Genomic DNA, 9,716 nt, shown 5'->3' with positions numbered 1-9,716 from the left:
AAGGAACTGGCCAGAACCAGACCCAGCTGCTAAAACGCAGCCTTGCTGCTCACGTCGCTGGTCTGCCTCCCAGCGCATTCAGGCTGTTGACCGAGCGTATCCCTAGCCGAGTGGGCTCTGTCTTTTTGTCCTCTCCTACCTTGCCACCTGCACCATACATGTGTTATCATTATCCCCCAGGCCCGACCGGTTCACCACCACATGTTTTGCTAGACTCAGATTTTGATGAGGATCTGAACTGATATGACGGCTTGCCCGATTCTGACTCGGATATAGATTTTGATTTTTCTCTCCCTATTTTTAGTTTCCATCCCCTTTGTGCCTAAGCCCACGTCCTCTACCTCAGACCCTTTCTGGGGCACCCGTTTGGCCATTTATCTGGGGCCCCTGCATGGTGGCTAGAGGAGGCACCCAACTAGAGCGCAGCTTTATACCTCCCACTACACTACTCCCAAGCCACACCAAGCAAAATATGTCAGTCAGTCAACTCGTTCTATTTCACACATGTTCCCTAATTCACCTTCCCGAGTCTGTCAGCATTCTGCCACTCATGTATCCACTCCAACCAAGTTACGATGGCAGCAGGCTGAGGACGCACCTGATGATCCACAGCCTCCTCTTGCTCCTGTCGCGGCGGTGCCTGATCCACAGACGCCTCTCGCTCCTGTCGTGGTACCGCAACAGACAGCGGTTCGCCATTCCAACAGGCTGATGGTGTTCCTCCTTCCAGGTGGAGATCAGAGCAATGGTCAAGGTGTTGCAAATCATCCGGGCGGACGACACCATCCTAAATGCTCGACTGGTCAGTGACAGCCATTCCTGCCTCCTACACATCCAGACAATGTACCCATCAAACACCCTGAAGAACGATTAATCTCTCTAGTTCTCTTGATTACTCCCCTACCAACATCAATGCTTGTGATTTTGCCTCATTTACTGAGTACCGGGAACCAACCCAAACTCTCTTGGTAATGTAAAGTAATGTATGATATGATCTCAATGGCATACAATGATATTTTGAACTCTGTTCTATTCATGATTATTCCTGGTAGTCCATGTTCTTCTCCAATAATTTCAACTAATGCCTCTCTACTAATTGCAATCAGTAAAGGGCTGAGGGGACAAGCCCATCTGTTCCCTGGTCCCTGGGCAGATATATAGACATTTACTCGAACTCTGGGAGGAGGCTTCAGGTACAATGTTCCAAATGTATTATAAAAAAATTGCTTTTACTAAGTATGATGTAGGAACAACCAATCAACCCCATCAAAGCTCTTCTAAGCATGAAGGCTGCATTCATGGATCTCTTTTTTTCCTAGCTGATTTCTTATATGCTCATTATGTTGATCCATCCTTCCATTTTCTGAGCTGCTTATCCTCATGAGGGTCACAGGAGTGCTGGAGCCTATTCCAGCTGTCATCGGGGAAGAGGCAGGGTACACCCTGGACTGGTTGCCAGCAATCGCAGGCCAAATGGAGAAGGACAACAGTTGCACTCACAATCACATCAAGGGGCAATTTAGAGTCTCCAATTAATGCACGTTTTTGGGATGTGGGAGGAAACCGGAATGCCTTGAGAAAACCCATGGAGGCACGGAAAGAACATATAAACTCCACACAGGGGGAGGCTGGGCAGGAGCAGGGGTGTGAGTAAGCAAGCCCATCCAGCAGGGGGAACCAACTAGAGGAACTCCACAGACCACCAAGGATGCAAAGAGGTCTCGAACCCAATTGAAGCACCCGACCACTCCCAAGGGGAGGATCACAGGCATCAGACTACTGGCCCCCACGCCTAAACCAAACCAGCAAGCCCCACCAATGCCACCGTCCCCATCATCTCCAGAGATCATGGGGGGCCGAGCCACCAACAGGGCCCAATGCAGGAGCCTGATGCCACCCAATAACCATCATAGCCCACCAAAGCGAACTCTCATGAACAAGACGTGGCCACTGTTAAGAGGGGTGTGGCCATGCCATCGCTCTGGGCGGTGACCCCTGTCACCGCTCACAACTGTTTCACATTGGGACTGTAATTAGACAGGTACTGTATGTAAGTTGGAGTTTTTGTCACTGGCATTTGCAAGTTCGTTGTTGCACTGAGTTAGTGAGTTGCATTCACTGACAGTAGGAATTACCACCACTGAAAATATTGTAGTGTTGAGCTATCCTCGTCACAACGTTTCTGTGCCACCACTGTTTAGTCCTGTCCTAGTTTATGTTTCATAGTCATAGTCAAGTCCTAGTTCATGTTTCCAAGTTTGTCTCCTACTCATCAGACCTCGCTGTATGTCTTTTGGATCCTGCCTAGCCTAGCGTTTCTGTACCTCTATCCTGCTTACACCGTGCATGACCTCAGCTTTGAATAAAACTACGCCTAACATCATGCCCTCGGAGTCCTGCTTTTGGGTCCAGCACCGCACCGGAGGTGAATGACACCAGCGTCAGTTAATCACCCGTTCTGAGTAGGGTTGGGCATCAAGAACCAAGACCAATGCCCCTGCCCCACCCCCAGGACTGCCCAAAATGAAAATAAAAAAAAAAAAAAAAAACTGCCCCAGCCCCGACACCTACAATCCACCCACCCCAAAGAAGTGTTGAAAACGAATGAAGAAGCTGCAAAAAATAATCTGCACAAAGACACACCTGCTATTTTTCAATGAGCTTTTTGGTGTGCTATAAGAGGTAGGGTTGCATAGGCTTGCATATCCAGAGTAACAAGTTGAAAATATTCAAATTTTCAGTTTCGTTTTTTTGCAGCAAAAGAAAACAATCATGGAAGTTCACTCTTGAAAATAAGATTGAAAAAAAAGAGTGCTCACATGGTCTAATTGAAACTTTAGTTCAAACAAACTCAGTTCTTCCAAAGCCTGGGCTTATGTTTGCTGCTGACAAAGGCTCCAGGAGTTAAGAATAAAAGTGGTGGTGTAAAACATTCATCTGTCCATTTTCTGGCATTTGTACTCACAAGGGTCATGTGAGTGTTGGAGCCCATCCAAGGATCTTCGGGTAGGACGTATGGTGCACTCTGAACTGTGAACATTTGAAAAAAAAAAAAAAAAAACATTCACAGTTACAACTATGGACAATTTAGAGTCTTCAATTAAGAAATGTTTTTGAATAATGGGAGGAAACGGGAGTACTTGGAGAAAATCCACGCAAAAAAAAAAAAAAAAAAATAGCGTATATTAACCAGACATATAAAGGTAATAAGCTAGTGTCAGTGTTTGTTTTTAAAATAATATGGGATGTGGTGCATTCATCTACTGGAACAATTGAAGGATGAGGGTTTTTTCATCCCAGTGCCTCCCAACAACATCTCACAAAAAAGGCACATGAACAACAATCTTTGAAAGGCACATGAATACAGCCAGAGTTCCCGAGAGACAATAATTTGTCATTAATTGGTGAGTTTGTGAGCACTCACCCCGCCTCTCACTCAAAGTCAGGTGGCATAGACTGCAAACACCCACGACCCTATTGACAAACAAACAGATGAACAGTATACAAAACAGAAGCCATAATCACCTTCAATCTGCATTTAATAGATGTACCATTCTCAACAAATCAACACAATGCGTTTTTTGGCATAGAGAATTTTTTTTTTTTTTTTCCGTCATCCACTAAACACTTATGTTTACGAAGAGGGGAAAGTGAAAGGAAAAAAAACAAACAATTGACACAGTAGCCATTGATACTGTAGATGTTCCTCTGATATCAATTTACAAGCCTTCCGGAAGAAGAGATTTGTTTGAATACTATCGTATATACTGTACTACTCTATTTTTGCCTTCATTTTGACTCCATATTTCTCAGAATCCATATGTACTTGTAATTTCTGAGGGCAGTGTGGGAATTTTTAACCTTTTTTAAATTACATTCATTCATTCATTTTCTGAGCTGCTTATCCTCATGATGGTCGCGGGAATGCTGGAACCTATCCCAGCTGTCAACGGTCAGGGAACACTGTGAACTGGTTGCCAGCCAAATGCAATGAGTACCTGGAGAAAACCCACGCAGCCATGGGGAGAACATGTGAACTCTACACAAGTGGGGCCAGGATTTGAACCCTGGACCTCAGAATTCTGAGGCCAACACTCCAACCAGTTGATCCACTATGTCACCACTTTAAATACATATAATCAATAAAAAATATACACATTTCACAGACCTTAAAATCAAGATAGAAATTTTACAGGCAGATATAAAACTTTTTTTATATATTTGATAATGGAAAAAGAACAAATTGAAAGTGGGATGAATGCAATGAAAGACAGGTTGGCTGTTACTCACCCAAAAGGGCAGCGAGTCCTTATTAAGCATGAGATGTGTACTAGCATTGGTGACTTTCAAGTGCCATAAATTATGCAAGCAGAATTTAGTAAGTTTGCAAAGCCATCTGTTATTCTCCGCTTTTTGATTACACTGGTTGGTTGATGGGCTAGCAGCATGGTGATGGCTGGCTCACAGTTTTGGAGGACTGGGGTTCAAATCCTGGTGCCGCCTGTGTAGAGTTTGCATGTTCTCCCCGTGCCTGCATTGTTTTTTCCTGGGCACTCCATTTTGCCCAAAACATGCATGGGAGGTGAATTGAAGACGCTGAATTGCTCATACAGTAGGTGTGAATGGCTGTTTATTTCATACAGTGAAGAAAATAAGTATTTGAACACCAAGCTATACGTTTCCTGTAGTTGTTCACCAGGTTTGCACACATTGCAGGAGGGATTTTGGCCCAGTCTTCCACACAGATCTTCTCTAGATCGAAGAGGTTTCGAGGCTTTTGCTGAGAAACACAGAGTTTCAGCTCCCTCCAAAGATTTTCTATTGGGTTTATGTCTGGAGACTGGCAAGGCCACGTCAGAACCTTCATATGCTTCTTACGGAGCCACTCCTTGATTTTCCTGGCTGTGTGCTTCGGGTCATTGTCATGTTTAAAGACCCAGCCACAACCTATCTTCAATGATCTGACTGAGGGAAAGAGGTTGCTTCTCAAAATCTCACACTACATGGCCGCGGTCATCCTCTCCTTAATAAAGTGCAGTTGTCCTGCCCATGTGCAGAAAAGCACCTCCAAAGCATGATGCTACCACCCCAATGCTTCACAGTAGGCATGGTGTTCTTGGGATGGAACTCATCATTCGTCTTTCTCCAAACACGGTTAGTGGAATTATGACCAAAAAGTTCCATTTTGGTCTTATCTGACCACAAAACCTTCTTCCATGACTCCTCTGTATCATCCAAATGGTCATTGGCAAACTTAAAACGGGCCTTGACATGTGCTGGTTTAAGCAGGGGAACCTTCCGTGCCATGCATGATTTCAAACCATGACGTCTTAGTGTATTACCAACAGTCACCTTGGAAACGGTGGTCCCAGCTCTTTTCAGGTCATTGACCAAGTCCTGTCGTGTAGTCCTGGGCTGATTCCTCACCTTTCTAAGGATCATTAAGACCCCACGAAGTGATATCTTACATGGGGCTCCACTCCGATTGAGATTGACCGTCATGTTTGGCTTCTTCCATTTTCTAATGATTGCTCCAACAGTGGACCTTTTTTCAGCAAGTTGCTTGGCAATTTCTCCGTAGCCCTTTCCAGCCATGTGGAGTTGTACAATTTTGTCTCTGGTGTCTTTGGACAGCTCTTTGGTCTTGGCCATGTTACAGGTTTGAGTCTTACTGATTGCATAGGGTGGACAAGTGTCTTTGTGGAGCTAACGACCTCACACAGGTGCATGTGATTCAGGAAAATACATGGAGTGGAGGTGGACTTTTAAAGGCGAACAAACTGGTCTTTGAAGGTCAGAATTCTAGCTGATAGTGTTCAAATAGTTATTTGCAGCTGTATCACAAAAATAAATCATTAAAAAAATCATACATTGTAATTTCTAGGATTTTCTTTTTAGATGATCTCTCTCACAGTGGGCATGCACCTACGATGAAAATTGCAGACCCCTCCATGATTTCTAAGTGGGAGAACTTGCAATACAGCAGGGTGTTCAAATACTTATTTTCTTCACTGTACCAGTACGTCTCTCCTTCCAGGATCGTAATTGAAGATGTTTAACAAACAAATCACTTATGGTTGACAATACATTCAGTTCACTTAAATTAATTTCAGTCCCTACACAGCTTGCAAGGTGCTGCCTGACGATGACTGCAAATTCCATCATTCTCTAGAGTCAGTCACAATGCTAGCCCAAATTTACTCATGTACATATGAGTATGTACACGTGTATATTTAGTGAAGTCTATCCTCTGCCCGCCCATTTGCTGCTCATTGATCGTTTGCCAAAGATTCAGAAGTGAAGTGAGTGACAGAACGCATCAGCAGTTCAGTTTCTGCTCTCATGGCAGCAGCCAAGGCATGATGGCAAGCTCAAAGAACAAATCATTTCATAAACTGACTTTACAGAGGAATAAAGATGAGGAGCCACACAATGAAGTTATAGGAAAAATTAGTGGAGGCTAGACTCAGGACAGAAGTATCTGTGAGCAACACTATGGTTTCATGCCTAGAAAGAGTACCACAGATGCACTATTTGCCCGGAGGATGCTCGTGGAAAAATACAGAGAAGATCAAAAGAAACTACATTGTATCTTTGTAGACCTAGAGAAAGCCTACGACAGAGTACCAAGAGAGGAACTGTGGTACTGCATGTGCAAGTCTGGTCTGGCAGAAAAATGTGTTAGAATAGTACAGGACATGTATGAGGGTGAGATGTGCCGTTGGTGTGTCAGAAGAATTTAAGGTGGAGGTGGGACTGCATCAGGGTTCCACCCTGAGCCCCTTCCTGTTTGCGGTAGTAATGGATAGGCTGACAGACGAGATTAGATTGGATTCCCCTGGGATCATGATGTTCGCAGATGATATTGTGATCTGAAATGAATGCAGGGAACAGGCGGAGGACCATTGAGAAAGATGGAGGCTACGCACTGGAAAGGAGAAGAATGAAGATTCACCAAAATAAAACAAAATATATGTGGAGGAGGAAGAGTGAAGCTGTTGGGAGAACAGATAGCGAAGGTGGACAAATTCAAATACTTCGGGTCAACAATACAGAGCAATGGAGAGTATGGTAAGGAAGTGAAGAAATGGGTCCAAGCAGGGTGGAACAGCTGGCGGAAGGTGTCTGGTGTGTTATGTGACAGAAGAGTCACTGCTAGGATGAAGGGCAAAGTTTATAAAACAGTGGTGAGGCCGTGCATGATGTAAGGATAAGAGACGGTTGCACTGAAAAAACAACAGGAAGCAGAACTTGAGGTAGCAGAAATGAAGATGCTGATGTTCTCACTTAGTGTGAACAGGTTGGATAGGATTAGAAATGAGCTCATTAGAGGGACAGCCAAAGTTGGATGTTTTGGAGACAAGATTAGAGAGAGCAGACTTCGATGGTTTGGAAATGTTCAGAGGCGAGAGAGTGAGTATGTTGGTAGGAGGGTGCTCAGGATGGAGCTGCCAGGAAAAAGAGCGAGAGAAAGACCAAAGAAAAGGTTGATGGATGTTGTGAGGGAGGACATGAGGACAGTTGGTGTTAGAGAGGAGGATGCACCAGATAGGCTTAGATGGAAAAATATGACACGCTGTGGCGACCCCTAACGGGACAAGCCGAAAGAAAAAGAAGAAGAAGAAACAAAGCTCAATACATTCACTGAAATGATTTGTTCTGACTGAAATGTCCATCAGTGATACAACATGAAAACCACTTGCGTAATCCTCATTGCCGTTGCTGTTCCATTGAAGCTTCTCTCAGTTTTGGGGCAAAAAGGAAGACTGACACCTCAACAGAAAATTGTGAGACACATATAAAACAAAACAATAAAAAGAACTTATAAGACTTGTCGTCAAATCTAAGGTTAATTTAGAGTCTTCAATTTACCTAACATGAATGTTGATGGAACCCTGGAAGGTGTCCTAGCACCTGGTGAAAACCCACACAAGAAAGGGGAGAAAATACAAGCTCCAGACAGGAAGCTCTTAATTTAAAATATGCACGGAAACAGAGATATTTTGGTTGATTACATTTTTTTTAAGGTTTAAGAAGGACTTAAGCAAAGCCACCCTAAATGGTTGAGTGTTGATTACAATTAGTTACCATTCCACATTCCCCATGTTGTTCAATGCTGGATTTAATTGTTAAAAATCACTGTGAAACTTGACACCATATAAAGAAAACACAGTTAATGAAGCACAATCATCTATTCACTCTATCTCCACCTCGACTCAAGAGTCTCAATCACTCCTGCAACATGTTGTATCAGACAAAAGTAATAGTGGCAGTGTAGGTTAGCCATTTCATCCATTTTTTTTAAAAGGGTTAAAATTGTTAAGGTTCCCCCTTAAAACAACAAAATAGCTTTGATGGTAATTGAGTTTTATCAGGCTCATGTTGGCTCAGTACTGTGCAATATTTCCTCACAGTAGCCTGGGGTCAATGATGACTTTCCCTGTGCAGAATTTGATTGCTCCCTTCTCAATTCCTCTTATCAATTTCATGCTGTCCAACTATCTTGTGTCACCTATTTAGGCCTTCAAGTTCCTGGGAATTACAGTGGTACAGGACCTGACGTAGGAGAAAAACATCAACTCTATCCTAAAAATAAAAAAAAAACAACGGCAAAGGATGTACTTCTTGTGGCTTCTGAGGAAGCCCGTCCTGCCAAAAGAGCTGCTGAGACAGTTCTACAGAGCGGTCATCAAATCAGTACTGTGTACCTCCACCACAGGGCATCATGGTGGCAGGCTTGACATGCAGGCACAGCTCATCTGGCCGGATCGCTTGAATAAATTGTTTGTGTATCAGTTCATTTTTTTATTCTGTTCAACATTCCAGCATATGCGCACTGTACCCCGCCTCCTTCCCTGTCACGACCCATCGGTACGGAGGAGGACCCAAATGCAGGACTCCGGAGATGCAGAGGCAGTTTGGGAAAAGTGTTTATCCGGTCCAAAGTCGGGGATTAGGCAGACAGTCAAGTGGAGCAGCGGTAGTTAGGACATTGGGCGTAGAGAGCAGGTCCGCAGACAGGCAGGGGTCGGTACACGGGACATCGATCAGAGAAGGTAGGAGTATCAAAGACGTCAAGCTTATGGGGTCGGTCGGAGGACAGGCGGACGTCTGTACACCAGGGTTCACGATCAAGAATACGGGAGTGCAGGAACGGGGCATGAATTGCAATGTTCTCGCGATGAACGGTCGTCCCCTGGGTCCTATAAATACAGGGGTTACTCAACGAGGATGAGGCACAGGTGTGTGCCTGCTAATCAGCGCCAGTGTGCTGGGGCCCGCCCGGCCAGGGCTGGACCAGCAAGAACATGACATTCCCGAAGATAGCTGGAATGGGCTTCAGCGTTATTGTGACCCTTGTGAGAATAAGCATCTTAGTGAATAGATGGATCTGCTATAAACTGACATATCAGAAGCTAAATAATGGTGCATGAAGGTCTATTTCTGTCTATGGAGAATGAGGACTTAGCTGTTTAACATAAAATCCTTCTTGAGGTGCTGCAGGTGTGTTTTACATGTGGTTGTCTTGTTAATGAAGGCACATTTTACAATGGTTGTTGTTGCCGTGCCATGTTATATGCAGTGGCAGACAAGTGTAGTGGAATGAGGAGTTCAATGTTTATATCCAATTGTCTGATTTGGAGGTTGACTTGTTCACATCATTTCATGCCACTAATACTATATAATGTAATTGTCATTGTCTAGATTAAAACAAT

At 44.1% G+C, this 9,716-nt stretch overlaps 1 long non-coding RNA gene across 1 annotated transcript in view; it reads right to left on the bottom strand.

Annotated features, from left to right (window-relative positions):
• Positions 1-612: 612 nt before the first annotated feature.
• Positions 613-9,716, bottom strand: part of LOC133495750 (uncharacterized) — a 28,755-nt gene continuing 19,651 nt past the window's right edge. The window contains exons 2-4 of the long non-coding RNA XR_009793653.1: positions 3,425-3,474; positions 2,966-3,030; positions 613-826 (exon numbers count right to left, since the gene is read on the bottom strand). This is a non-coding gene — a long non-coding RNA (uncharacterized LOC133495750). The remainder of the gene's footprint in view (positions 827-2,965; positions 3,031-3,424; positions 3,475-9,716) is intronic.

This window comes from Syngnathoides biaculeatus, chromosome 2 (assembly GCF_019802595.1).
Source record: "Syngnathoides biaculeatus isolate LvHL_M chromosome 2, ASM1980259v1, whole genome shotgun sequence".
NCBI classification, from domain to species: domain Eukaryota; kingdom Metazoa; phylum Chordata; class Actinopteri; order Syngnathiformes; family Syngnathidae; genus Syngnathoides; species Syngnathoides biaculeatus.
This window is presented reverse-complemented; position numbering and strand designations above follow the sequence as displayed.